Below are 15,075 nucleotides of genomic sequence, written 5' to 3'. Positions count from 1 at the left end.
GTCCTAGAATTGTCACCTCGGAAAACTACACCATTGTGTTTTAAATCTGGTAGATTTAAAACACACTAAAATGTTACAAATGTGATAGTTTGAAGATGGGTGGATTATGGATGTTTAAAAACATATAAAAATCCTCTTCGAAATATAGATATAAAATATGGCATTTGAAAGTATATGGTAACTTTGAGGTTCCCAATTTTACTTGTTGACTGTGTGTAATTTACTTTGGCTACGATAAAAATGCGGGTTCCAGTTGCTATTTAGGCTATGTATTTAAAATTGAGACATTTGCTTGAAATGTTAGTAAAATATAAATTAAGACTGTTTGTGTGTATGTTTGTTACTCAATCACGCATAAATGGCTGAATGAGTTTGACTGTAGCAAAATATAACGTCGTGAGAAGAAGAAAATAAGAGTGATGTATGATTCTTATAAAAAAAAAATCAACTGACGGCCATATTGAACTACGTCCATTGAATGCAACTTCCAAAACGTCGCTTTTAAAATTCCACATTTGTCATTACAAGTATTTGCTTTTTTATTTTGATGAAACTGTTTGTAATTTTATTTGGGAGCACGCGTAATAAGTGGATGTTTAAGATACGCGGATTTGTTATTAATGTCAATAAAATGGCCATACGTTGCAAAGCAATTGCTAAAGAGGTATTTTTTTTTAAATTAAAATGGCGACACGTGTGTGTAACTATTATTTCTTAAAAAAATAAATAAACAAAGACCATTTTAGTATAAAGTATTTGAGGTCCTTTTTTATTTTGATGCATTAAGAGACATGCTGTGCCACGTGAAACGATGCGGCACGGCACAATTCCGTGCAGTTCAAAATGGAAAATGAGTGTTTATATCAGTTTTTCGGTATCCTAGTGATGCTTTATAGTTTACAATAGCTCACATTAGAGTTTTTTTTTAATCTATTAAATTACTATATTTTAAAATTATAATTTCAGGTGTCGCTAACCCTTTAGAAGTCTGTTGAAACACACAACAAACGTTGTAATAAATTATAATGCGATCGTATAAAAAAACAAGCAACATAAAAAATGCATATTTTTGCGTTCGACCACACTGATGTTGCTTGAGTAATAAAATAATCCTGCAAAATTACGAAATAAAAGTCGTGCCTTAATATTACTGATTCGCGATAAGAACAATAACCGATGTTATTTCGTGTAAATCAGTCGTATAGATAATGTTGGAATTTTACGTATCACTTATATTAGTCAATTAATTCGATTCCTCTCATAATAGTCCAAGAGACGGTGGTAAATTTTGGAGGTGCACTTTAAAAGTCTGTTGAGGACTGTTTTGCGTTTGCCAAGATTTGTTAACGAAAATGGCGTACGATTATGATGAGATTTCTTAGTTACTTTATAAATTTCTTACTAACATTGTTAACAATCGTTAAGTTGATTTGTGCTGCTACCTACCTCGTTGGGTTATTATTCATCATTTTGGACTATGGATCGTTTAGTTAGATACATAGATCGCGTCGGTCTAAGTTTTTAGGTATTGGGTTTTTTGTTAATTAATAATCAGTACGTACCAGCCTGTAGTTAGAATCTGTCGTAGTTTCATGACATTAGAAAACTTTAAGTTTTAGTCCAGTGAACAAACTTTTATACGTGTCGGTTAAAATTTGTTGATATCAAATACCAATAAAGTGCTTCAATTAAATACAAAATAATATGATGCCATTTTATAGGTCTCTTTTCAGGTACGGTACATACTATTTTAGGCATATCAGAGATTTCATGAAAATAATTTTAGTCACATTCAAAATTTACCACCCGTTCTCCGGCTATAAGTGCCTTATAAAGCTAAAAATAGTTTTAATTGTGAGGGAAAGGTTTAAAATATAATTTATAGCGTATCTAATTAAACGACTAGTTATTTGTACGTTGTATAATTAAGAAAGTTTCGATTTATTAAGAGACATGAAACGATTTGTTCGAAGTGTTTATGCTAATTTTGTGTAATGGACTAGCGAAAAGATCATTTAGTATGTAACATTGCTGTACTGCTCTTGAAACTTACTTTAAATTTAACCTGCAATACTGAGACTGTTGACTAGCATACATCGCTATGTGTTACATGAAAATAATATGTTAGTCTTTGGCAGTGGCGTGCATAGAGGGTATGCACAGGGTATGCAGATGATGTAAAATAAAGAAAATCTCCAATATGAGTTATAAAAAACTTAAGGATAGGCATTGTAAGAGTTATAAAAAGCCTACCCTCAAGTATTTATAGCTCATACTGAAGATTTTCTTCATCCTATACCATCTGCATACCCTGTGCATACCTTCTTCTTAGAGGATTTTTATTGAAGTAATACATAATTTTAGAAACATGAGTCGAGTTTCCAGAACAGTACAACAACCGTAATACGCCGTGCGACAATGGGTGTTTGTTGCGTTTCTGGGCATACAAATTAATTTAGTTTTGTTTTGACTCAACATATATCGCTTGCAGATGTCAATACTTTTCTAAAATACTACAAGCGCAAACTCGCAGGTAGAGTATGCTATGTTATATGGATCAATTACAACATTTTCTCGTTATCAACTTTAGAATTTGTTAAAACGCTTTTAACAAATCGTTCACTGGCTCTTGAACTAAGATTATTTCGGATGATTAAAGTTTTAGTAGTTGTAACTTGTAATGTAAAGAGCGAGGAAGATAAAAAAAAAGTATATTAATACGAGATCGTTATCGCTATTTATATAGCTATTTAACAGCGCTTTTTATGTATTCAACATGTGTAAATTGTAAAAAAAAATACGCCAATTATATGTTATATGTCCAAGGAATCAACAAAGATTGCAATTGTAGATATTGTGCCCTTACACCGAGCAGAGTAACACGGTTTTAATATCGTCTTATAGTCCATTTCTTGCTATGTATAATTGAAACGATCCTTTTAATACTTTTTCGTCTAGAGTATGTTTTAAAATATTTTTACAAAAAAAAAACAGTTGATGTTCATTTTCTTTAGTATTATCAAAACGTTACTGACAGAATAATGTGAAAACAGTCAAAATGGTTGTTGACATTCTGGGATGTGTTATAGTGTTTATCACGTTTTTGATACATTATCTTAATTAAAGCGATATATTGTAGTGAGTTAATTTAATTCGACGGTTGACATATTTTGCCAGTGTGACAGTAAGGTAAGGGCTTATCTAAGAATTTTAATCTTTGGGTATTTTTAATGTAAGCGTACTTACGCCGGGACCGTGTCACATTAGTTTTTAGGGATGCGCAATTGTCGATACTTATCGTAGCTCCTACCTATTGTTGTACCTATAAAATTTACTCTCGGGAGCAAAATAATCTACTACGATCAAAATAAATGAATGCAACCTTGTGTAAAAGTATCGAATGCAAATTCACTCTTTAATTGATTGAACACTCTTTTATCGATAGTAAGCAAATGCATACTGCTAATCATTAAATGCGTGTAAACGTATCAAATGCAAATCTACTGCATTGATAATAAATAACTGCATTTTAAATATCCTTAATTGTGCAAAAAACTAAAGAATGTCCACTCGCAAATTGATAAAACTCTTTTATCGATTACGAATTATTGCATTTTGTGTATCCGTAAATGCGTAAACGTATGAAATGCAAATACGTACACAGCATCGATAAGAAATTAATGAATCTTGCTTATCCCTGAATGTGTATAAAACGAATGCTTGCTTAAATAACAGATATAACACTTTTATCGATACTGAATTATTGCATTTTGTTTTATCCTTAAATGTGTAAACTTGTCAAATGCAAATAGGTACACAGCATCGATAAGAAATTAACGCATCTTGCTTATCCCTAAATGTGTATAAAACGAATGCTTGTTCAGTAACTGATATCACACTTTTATCGATAGTAATATATTGCATTTTGTTAATCCCTAAAACCCGTGTTGAACGCAAACACAATGTGTAAGTAAAATACACGTTTATCCATAGTCTTTTAACATCCTGTTACAACAAACAAACGTTGTTTTTAAGTTTTATTATATATTTGTTTATAAATGTTTCCTTTGACACGGTTCTATGCGTTGTACTTTCCTTTTTAACTCTAATGCGTACGCAATTATTGTATCTCTTCGTTTTCCCGTCAATTGAAGTATCTATCTAGTTGATGTCACGAGTTTTAAACTTTTTTTTTTTTTATTATTACCTGTATTATAATGTCGGTTGAAGGCTGTGTGTTGTGTTTCATTTACATATCCTTTTATCTATTACCTCCTAGTACCTAAGCGCGGCAAAATTTTTTTTTATGGTTGACTGGTGATAAACGGCGTACCTAGATACAATCCAACCACAGGTCATGCGATGAACTCGTTCTGCAACATGCCCGTGTTCATGCACCTGAGGCGTAGGTGTAAGCCTTCGTCATCATCATCACCATATCAACCGATAGACGTCCACAGCTGGGCATTGGCCTTTTGAAGGGAGTTCCAAATTCCACGGTTGGATCCAGCGACGCCCTTGATGTCTGACCACCTCGTGTTGGGCCGTATTTGCTTTTAATTACACTGGAAATCAAGCTCTCAAACACAGCATCGCAACAAAAGTACGTAAGTATAGGAAAGTACCCTTTCACGTACCCCCTATTTTCGTGACATTCACCGTCATGAAAAATTATGAAAGTTAAAAAAACAACCCCCCCCATAAGGTCACGGCCGCACAAGTGAAAAAAATAAAAAAAACTACCTACTAACCAATTCACATTTGCTATTATATCCACGTAGGCGCACGCGATTTACAAGATCTCTGCTTTGAAAGTAAATACACATTTTTTGTTTTCATCATATCATGCAGATGAGGGAAGGGGTTAAGGCCTCAGTCCACCACGCTGGCCTAGTGCGGATTGGTGGACTCACCATTGCGAACATTATATTGAACTCTCAGGCATGCAGGTTTCCTCACGATGTTTTCCTTCACTGGTGAAGCAAGTGATATTTCAAATTCCTTAAAACGCTCATAACTTAGAAAAGTTAGAGGTGAGTGCTTAGAGCTATGCTGGGATTCGAAATCGGTTCTCCGAAAGTGAACTCTAGCTTCTACCCACTGCGCTATCACCGCTCCAATTTTTGCTTCCTTTCGTGGGAAATCCTTATTGGATACTCCATCGCCATGGGAAAGGCGCACAGGTAATGTCACAAAGTCAAATGCAAAAATGTCTTTATTCAAGTAGGCCCATAGGTAGCACTTTTGATGCGTACATTTACCAATAAGCCTTATGCTGGTCCTAACTGTTTGAAGAAAAATCCACGGGACGCTTTCGCACACAACCGCGACTCCGCCAACGCCAAAGCAAACTCGCCTTGGTCACGATGTGCCCAGTTTTGTCAATCCAGAGCCTTGCAAACCAACGCCAGCCGAGTACTCCGAAGGAACGCGTCCGGCACCCACATCTAGCTTATCGGAGTTACGTGCGTTTTAAAAACAATCACTCCTCTTTAACGGTAAAGATAAACATCGTGTTGAAAGAAGAAAGAAAGAAAGAACAGAAGTGTTACAAACAGTACATCTTATAATAATATAGTAACAATGTCTGTGTGTAACACCAGACAGAAAGGGTGTGCAGCTCAGCATTTGCCGTGCATTTTAGGTACATGCATGCCGCTGATTTTTCAGCTGAGACCCGAGTGAACTAAATAGATAAATAAAAATAATGAAATAAACAAATTGATTGAAGCACAGTTTATTCCCATTCAGTGGCGTGCACTTCATGCATGCACAAAAGCTCTGCATACCCTAAGATTTTTGTATAACTCATAAATGCGAAGGATTTTTCCGTTTTCTGGCATCTTCCTTCTATATGCATACCCTGGTCAGAAACCCTGTGCACGCCACTGCTCCCATCAAAGTAATAAAAGTGATAAAAGCAGCAAAATTATTATTATATTAAAAAAAAAAAAACAGAAATACTGGTAATTACATCTTCTATATATATAAAAGAGAAAGTATGTGGGTATGTTACGTATAGGCTCCGAAACGGCTGGACCGATTTCAATGAAACTTTCAGGGAATCTCCGGATTGATTGAATAATCCTGTAAAGTTTGGCGACGATCGGAGCACTCTTATTTTTGAACTGTCAAATACAGCTTTTATTTGCTATGATGATATTCTATTGTTGGGTGTACATGGGTGTATAAGTAATATAGGATACTTTTTATCCCGACATAGACTTCTTGTCACACGCGCTGAAACTAAAATGGCAATGGGCCGGCCATAGCCATAGGCTGACTGACGACAGGTGGACCAAGAAAGTTACAACATGGACTGGCCCTAAAGGAAAAAGAAAACGAGGCAGACCCAAATCTAAATGGGCAGACGACATTAGCAGGATAGCCGGGACAGACTGGTCAAGAAGACTTATCTGTATATTTTGTATACAATAGAATTTAAAATCAATGTAAATTTTATATATTTGCGATGAGAAATAAATGGCATTTTTATTTATCCCGACATTAAGCTCGTTTCCTTTCGGGAGAAGGGATGAGTGTTTGACGATTTAAAACCATAACTCCGACAAATTATAATCGATTTAAATAATTATTTTTGTACTATAGAGGTACTATATGTGTTTAATTTTACCCAAACTACGGTTGGAGGACAGAACTCCTCAGCGGACAGCAGCAGCGAAACTGAATACTTTAATTTTTTTTTTTCTACAACTTAATTTAATGCCACATCAAAAAAAAAAATCAAACGCAGACAAAGTCGCGGGCAACAGCTAGTTAAGTTATTTATCTACGAGGTAGGTTGATATATGACCGGGCAATTTTTCAATCTACTCTAACATAGGTACAACAAATGTAGACATAATTCGACGACCTCCGTGGCGCTGTGGTCTTACAAGCGGAGGTCCTGGGATCGTATTCCGGGAGTGGAAATTTAGAAATGTACGATTTCTGAATTGCCTATGGTCTGGTCTTGAGGCTTGCCGCCAAGATTTTGCGTTCCATTAAGATGATGTACCAAAAAGGCGATGGCTATAATACTTATAACTCCAGGACTAGTAACAGGTTAGCCCGCTGCCATCTTGGACTACATCATCACTTCATCACAAGCTGAAACTGCGGTCAAAGGCTAACTTGTACCTAATGGAATAAAGAAATAAAATAAAAAGATTAGCTCCAATTTTTCGAGTAAGTACCTAGTAAATAAACAAACAATAAATCTAACACAAAAAGGCACGGCCCTGAATCGAAAAAAAAAAACTCCCGAAGCCACTTTCAAATCTAAACGTTGCGTCATTCTTACATTTTTTCTATGACCTTTTGGATTTTTTGCCACTTCACGATACGGAAAAATTTTGACACCTCATTGTTGTTTGCTGAAGTTTGGCTGACGTAAGTATATAATGGTATTTTGAGTCGGTAATTTTACTTCCTGGGCTAGCGTGGCCAGGAGACATTTTTCTCCACGGGGAAAGGATAAAAATTTATCATCTCTTTCAGCTTTATCAACTCTCCAAGCGCACAAGAAAAAATAACATCCACATAATATAACTACGCGTAATAATCACATATGTACACATTCTACGCATATCAATTACCAAATAATACGTCAGGTGAGAAGCGGTGATAGCCGAGTGGGTAGGACTTCGACTTCATTTTCGTGTGGGCGAGTTCGAATCCCAGCTCCCATCTGTAACTTTTCTATGAACGTTGTAAGAAAATATAATATCACTTGCTTCAATGGTGAAGGAAACCTAAACCCTTGGCATTGTGGGACATTGGAGACGGTACCAGATTGATATGATGATGATAAACGAGGGGGTAAACTACTCTGATTCCCTGTTGCATTGCTTTGGCAGGAAGACAGGTTAATTTTATCCCTTGTCACAGGATATAATCGATGGACATAATTTTGTCTCCTACCTTTAAGAGCCTAGGTACTGACCAGTGGCGTGCACTGGGTCCGGGCTATATTTCAATTTTAGGGTATGCAGTGCTTTCGTGGATATATGAAGTGCACGCCACTGGTACTGACATAGTATTACTAGCTCAAGCCGTAGAAACAAAATCCATTCTCACCATCTCGATTGCTTGTATACTTCTACTTCACAATACCATATCATTTCACTTGCAAATTGATGGACAATGTTCCATTTGCATATTTTTTTTTTTACACTACAGATTGGTTCTTGACTGCAATCTCACCTTCCTAAGATAGTAACGGGCTAACCTGTTACGGCTATGGCAGTTATACTGAACCGATACCTATCTAAGATACTACACGATATCGCACCGGAACGTCCGAACGTGAAGACGTGCCGCTAAGTGGACACGTCTTTGTCGGTATGGTGGTAACTAGCCACGGCAGAAGACTCCCACAAGACCAGACCAGAGAAAATTCGCCGACCGCTTGAATCCACAGCGCTCATCGCTGCACCAGGGACGTCAAAACGTGACGTCATCGTCGTCGTCGACGTCCTTGGCGTGACGTACATGACGTGTAGTCATGTATCGATTGCCACTTTAAAGATAATCTCGTTTCTCGAAGGAATCACGGTTTTAGGGCATAGACCCACCACGCTGCTTCAATGCAGGTTGGTGGGCTTTATCGATTATTACCGCAATTGTGTGATCATAAGCGGGACCGAAAACTTTACATGCTCTCCGAGGCGTGGGGGCTGACACTGCCGGCGTCCAAACTCCGTGCTGGTGCCAAAGATTATTTTATAGAGAACTAGCGTACCCAGCCCGCTTCGCCGGGCTAGATTTTGCTTAATTTTATTTACACAATAAACTTACATCATTTAATTTTTAATATAAGTCTCATAATATATTAAAATCATTTATTTCTCTCCGTATTCATTCTCTTCTATTCTCTACTCGAGAGGGCGAAGATCATTATCTACACCAATGTACACCCAACAATAGAATATCATCATAGTAAATAAAAGCTGTATTTGACAGTTTGACAGTTCAAAAACAGGAGTGTTCCGATCGTCACCAAACTTTACAGGATTACTCGCCAGGTCAATCCGAAGATTCCCTGAAAGTTTCATTGAAATCGGTCCAGCCATTTCGGAGCCTATACGGAACATACCCACACACTTTTTATATACTCGTATATAGATAGATAGATAGATACACAGCACCTTATATAATTTGGCCTGACCCGGCATTCTAACCCAGGACCTTGTGACCCGTAGTCGAACCTACTAACCACTAGACTAAAGCGGCAGATAAAAACTATATGGGCTAATAAATTATTTATAACATTCGCGATGCAGTAAAGTAAATTTGAGACGGTCAATAAATTAAATAAACTCACTTAATTTATGTATTCAAATAATTAATCGATAGATTTAGATTAAAAGATTTAAGACTGGATTTAAATTGGGAGGTCGATGGACTGAATCCATTAGGGCGCAATGAAACGCTTAAATAAAATATTAATTACTTATCATATACACTACATATATACAACGTGTAAATAAAAAAATAAAAAAAATTCACAGGCTTTAGGGGTAAATTATGTACTGTCTCTGAGACTTTTCTGTGAAACCGAAAACCTAATAGTTTTTGAGTAAACGACTGCCATCTATCATCTAATAAATATGAAATAAATAAATACACTACGACAATACACACATCGCCATCTAGCCCCAAAGTAAGCGTAGCTTGTGTTATGGGCACTAAGATGACTGATGAATATTTTTATGAATAATTAATAATTAATATTTATGCACCATCCATTTTCCACTCTTTTATCGGCTTCGTACGCTCGACACTAAGTCCTATTACTGTTTTCCTTGTATTTTCCTTTTTTTTGTTGTGTTGCAATAAAGTTTTTCTATTCTATTCTATTCAGTAAATAATTAGAATATACATGTTCATCACACAAAACATTTTCCAGTAGTGGGAATCGAACCCACGGCCTTGGACTCAGAAAGCAGGGTCGCTGTAAACTGCGCCAATCGGTCGTCAAATTGGACGTTAACTACGCCAATTCAATGTTAGTGAAAACGGCCATAATTCTACTGTGCAAATATTAAGTTTTTTCTACTGTGCAAATATTAAGTTTTTGCCCCACTCTGAAAAATCGTAGATCCGGTACAATTCATCTAAAATTCATCAATAAATAAAACCAGTGTAATTGCGCCCTAATACAAGAGGAAACGTTAATTTTATATATATCGCGATAACAAACTTTAATGTGAATTATTTTGATTGCTTCGTTTTTTGACCACCCGTTATACAAGAGCGTTACTGTCTATGATCGCACTTGTGACGTAAAATTGACAGTTATTTAATAAGGTTTCATATTTTTGTGTGGTTGCTTGCATGGTTTTGGTTTGGACATAGATATTGGCTTTGCAATGGTTTGCTTTAAAATATTAGATTTTTAAGCTTTGCCAAATTAGTTATAACTATTGATTAATATAATCGGCTGATTGGCGCAGTAGGCAGTGACCCTGCTTTCTTGAGACCAAAGGCGATTCGATTCCCACAACTGGAAAATGTTTGTGTGATGAAAATGATTTTCAGTGACTCTATAAGTATTTATGTTATCTTAGTACCTGTAACACAAACTACGCTTACTTTGGGACTAGATGGCTGTGTGTCGTAATATATTTATTTTATTTGACTTAACAATTATTCGTTGTAAAGTTAACATCTCCTGAGGATGCTCCGGTTTCGGAGCGAAACGTGCGTAGAGGGTACATTCCCGAGGATCTGTTTGGTGTGGAGTATACGGATTGAAGAAATTATAAAATATACCATACAGATTCTCCTGCTGTTCGCGGAGGATAGCAAATTAAGCTTAATTTTCATAATATATGATGGATTTCCGCAAAGTACCGCCTGCTTCTATCCAATATTTATTTTATTTGTTTTTTAATATGGTATTATTGTAAGCTAAATGGTTGTTACCGTGGAAATCTAACGAGACAACATAAATGTTGTGTACGCGTCACCTTGTAGCCGCGTAAGAGACACTATGCACTCGAATTTTAATAGAATATTGGTAACAGTTGGCGCCTTTATTGTAATTTTTAAACTACATTGACTATGAAAGCAGGGACGCGCTTTTGAAAGACTAGCACTGTTACCGTTAAACCATTTTTTAAAAGAAAAAATAATAAAAAATCTACATAACTTGGAAGCCATCATGATTGTGGAAGCAATTTAAAATTTAATTTATTTATAATCAACGTAATAACTAAGTATATCATAAAGGATCTCGGTTTTAATCAAACTAATAAGTAGATATTACATATTTATTCATGGTTGCGTTTTTAATATTAAAACTCTGAATAACTACATAATGTTCTAGAGGATTTTTTTTATAAATATATTATACAGGTATATAATCTTTTCTCAATTATTTCCATGATCACTAACTAGCTGTATTTCCCCGGGTTACGCGGGAGGTATTCTAAATGAGGTTTCAAGAAATTATACCGTTATTAATATAATCAACGCTTTTCACAGCGAAAAAAAGGTGTGTTATTCTTGACTTTATTTCTGATTGGTAACCTATTCGGTAAAATCATTTCGTTGGATAAAAATTACATGTAACAAAAATTTTAAGGACTTTTATCTAAGTTATTTATTAACAAATTGGGATAAAAAAAATACTATTTGGTTATGTAAACATAATTTAGTATTTTCGCAATTGTTTTTTTGTAATTCATGATTCCATTGTAACATTGGATTAACCTTTTAAGTTCCAACGATGTTTTAAACTAAATCGTGGTTACTACACTATTGATAAATTTAAGTACAAGCCTTTATTATACAACAAGTCAGAAAATGTAAACTGATGTTGGCCAGTACAGTAATGTCGATTTATCTTGATGAAGGTTGTCAGGATAATACTCAAATTTCCAAGCATGTTTGAGAAAAACCCTAAGACAAATTATTGAATTAACCCTGGAATCGATTCCAGGACTTCGCGTTATATTAACAACGCCACATATTAATTAATAGCAACTAGCGAATAAATAATGACAATTAAATAAACATATAAAAGCGGTTTCAAATTAAATAAACATATAAAGCGGTGATCGCGCAGTGGGTAGGACTTCGTCTTCACTTTCTGGGAGGCGAGTTCGAATCCCAGCACGCAGCTCTAACTTTTCTAAGTAATGTGCGCTTTAAGTAATCAAAATATCACTTGCTTCAACGTAGAAAGAAAACATCGCGAGGAAACCCTGTATACCTTTTTCTTTTTTTTTTTTTTTTATTCAGAGAAAATGCCGAAAACGGAGTAGCTATGTGGGACTTACCCACTAAAAACTCTGTGTGTCCCTCGATAGAGCTATACGTGAGAGCGCGGGATTCACTTGCGTATTCACCGCACTCTCGCCAAGGTTTGACCCCCCAATGCACGGTCCCATTGTCAATGGCCTGATCGCTGCCAAATCCTCCAGAGAGGCGTACACTACACGGCACACCTTCTTGGGCCTGTCATTATAAACCCTGTATAAATGAGAGTTCTCCATAATGTTCCAAAAAGTGTGTGAAGTTCACCGATCCGCACTGGGCCAGAGTGGTGGACTACGGCCTTAGTCCCTTCTCATTGTTGGAGGAGACCCGTGCCCGATGATGAAAATGATGAAACGCAGTGGTGTGTTCTTATAAGTTGTAAAACTTGGAGTTTGACCCCTTTTGACATTTGATCTTCTGAAGGGAGTAGTTTGGGAGAGTTATAGATTCGGGAAATGCTCATGTATATAATGGAAACATGGTAAAGGCAGGCAACGAACTATCATGGCTGGCAACATCAATGGTGGTACCGGAACTGGTGGATGCAACTTTTCTGAACTTGATGGTGTGCAAAAGTTCACGCCGTCGCGTTGATTGATGCGTCGCAGAACTTCCTCATTGGATATGAGGAACACTAATTTATGAACATTTCTTGTAAGTCGACTGTTTATGTCCACTTTTTGTTTATATAGACTAATATGTTGTCTTACAAATACTATATTATTACAAATGTACACTGTAAACTTCTCACGGAGGGATTCGCGTGATTTAAGTTTATATATTGATCGTGCAGCTGTTTTCATTTGACATCATTTTGACCATCCGCTTGGGCCGCCGATTATTACTTCACTTTACGAGAAAAAGTTCGGTTTAGTTAATTTAATCTCTTACCAACATTTAAAAGGCTACAGAAAGTACGTTTACGTATGTTTAGCCCCGCAAGCTGAGAAGCGGATGCTTTTTTTGTTGTTTTTATTTCAATAATTTAACATTATTGAGAATTAAAAAGAAAATTAAAATCTATATATGACAAAAAATAACGAGCGTAAACTTCTCGTATTCCATGTTCCTGTGCTCTAGCAGGTGGACACCTTAATTTTATCCCCTGTCCAGGGGATATAAATGGGGGATATAATTTTTGGTCCCCTGTCTGTGCTAGCCCTGGAGATGTTGCAGTCTAAGATGGCTACCATCAGTTTAAAGATTTATCCCAAACCCCTAGTCTGCTTTTCCACGGCATCGTTGTAGATTACATCGCTTGGCAACACGTCTTTGTCGGTAACACCAAGTTTTCTTACAGACTTTTAATAAAGGTCGTTTCCTTTATTGACACTGATTTATTCTTCAGCTTGGCACTTCCGTTTCATTGAGTTAATTTTTTTATTATTCGCTAATATCGCTAATATCGCTTCGCTCCCGTAGAAAGCACTTTTAAAACATACTTACACAGGTACTTGTAGAATTGATAATTAACTTTTTTTACAGCACTAGGATGTTTTAATTGACCGATATTACGACTTCTCTGGCGCAACGGTGAATTTAAGGCAGAGGTCCCGAGATCGAATCCTCGCAATTTAGGAATTTATAATTTCTGAATTTTCTCTGGTCCGGTCTGGTGGGAGGCTTTGGCGCTAGTTACTATCCTAAAGAAAAATACGTGCCGCTAAGCGATTTAGTGTTCCGGTGCGATATCGCGTCGATCGTTATTAAGGGTATGATTACCATACTCCGTAACAGCTTAGCTCGCTTCCATCTTAGACTGCATCATCACCAGGTGAGATTGCATTGAAGGGCTAACTGATAGTTTTGGCTCGGTATGTTAAATATCTATGTAAATTTATTAAATTAACAAATTAAAACTATGATTTTTATATTTTGGATAAAAATATTTAATTTTATTTCATCTTCAAATTATTGTTAAATTCATGCGTACTTAGTTAATTTCACTAACGACTACTATTGCAGGAGGAAGTTATGAAATAGACATTTCTTTTTCTTCACTAATCACTCTAGTTCGTGCCTTTTCCAAGCTACTTGACACTGGCAAAGTACATTGTGCTGTTTTGGCACTACAAAACGCCAGAAATCAAAAGAAGAAGAAGATAGTTTTGGCTATGTCATCGACTTTGGTTCTCCTGCGGATATCTTCATTTCTAATTCTACCCTTCTGGGCTACGTAGCCCTCGAGAGAACTTAAATGTGTGCATCCACGTTTCCAGCGCCATAAGTGAGGATGCAAGGACAGACTGGTTGAAAACTTTACTTTTCAGGCAATGCGGTATCGGCGATGAGAAAAATCGACTAAGTTTCCCAAATGCTGCTTTTTGAAGTTTTTAATTAGGACAATAAAAATATCATTTGCTTTAACGGCAAGGAAAAAATAGTGAGGGAACCGTCGTTCCTGAAAATTCTTCATAAGGATTTGGAGGCGGCGTGGAGTGAAGGCGTGTGGAGTCTATTGTCAATTCGCACTTGGCCAGCGTGGTGAACTACGGCCTAAACCCATCTCATTATGAGAAGACACGGTATCCGGAATTGGGTTGATTATTGAAGTTATACTTCTTTTGGCGCGTTAGGGAAAAATTATGAGGGTAAATTTTTACAATGCGCGCGCACACCGTCACCATGAAGTTAGCTATTAGGTTTGACAGTGTACACTTTCAATTGTCTGCGGGTTCATTCCGGTAATTTTTCAATTGATAAAAATCTCAAATTTTAATGTTGAGTGAAACTTGGTTGTCCGATAATGAGGATATTATTATTCCAAATTTATTTACGTTTATTATGTCCATTTCTTTAATTATTTAG

The sequence above is a fragment of the Pararge aegeria genome, chromosome 26, assembly GCF_905163445.1.
Source record: "Pararge aegeria chromosome 26, ilParAegt1.1, whole genome shotgun sequence".
In the NCBI taxonomy this organism is placed as follows: domain Eukaryota; kingdom Metazoa; phylum Arthropoda; class Insecta; order Lepidoptera; family Nymphalidae; genus Pararge; species Pararge aegeria.
Note: the sequence above shows the minus strand (reverse complement) of the source record.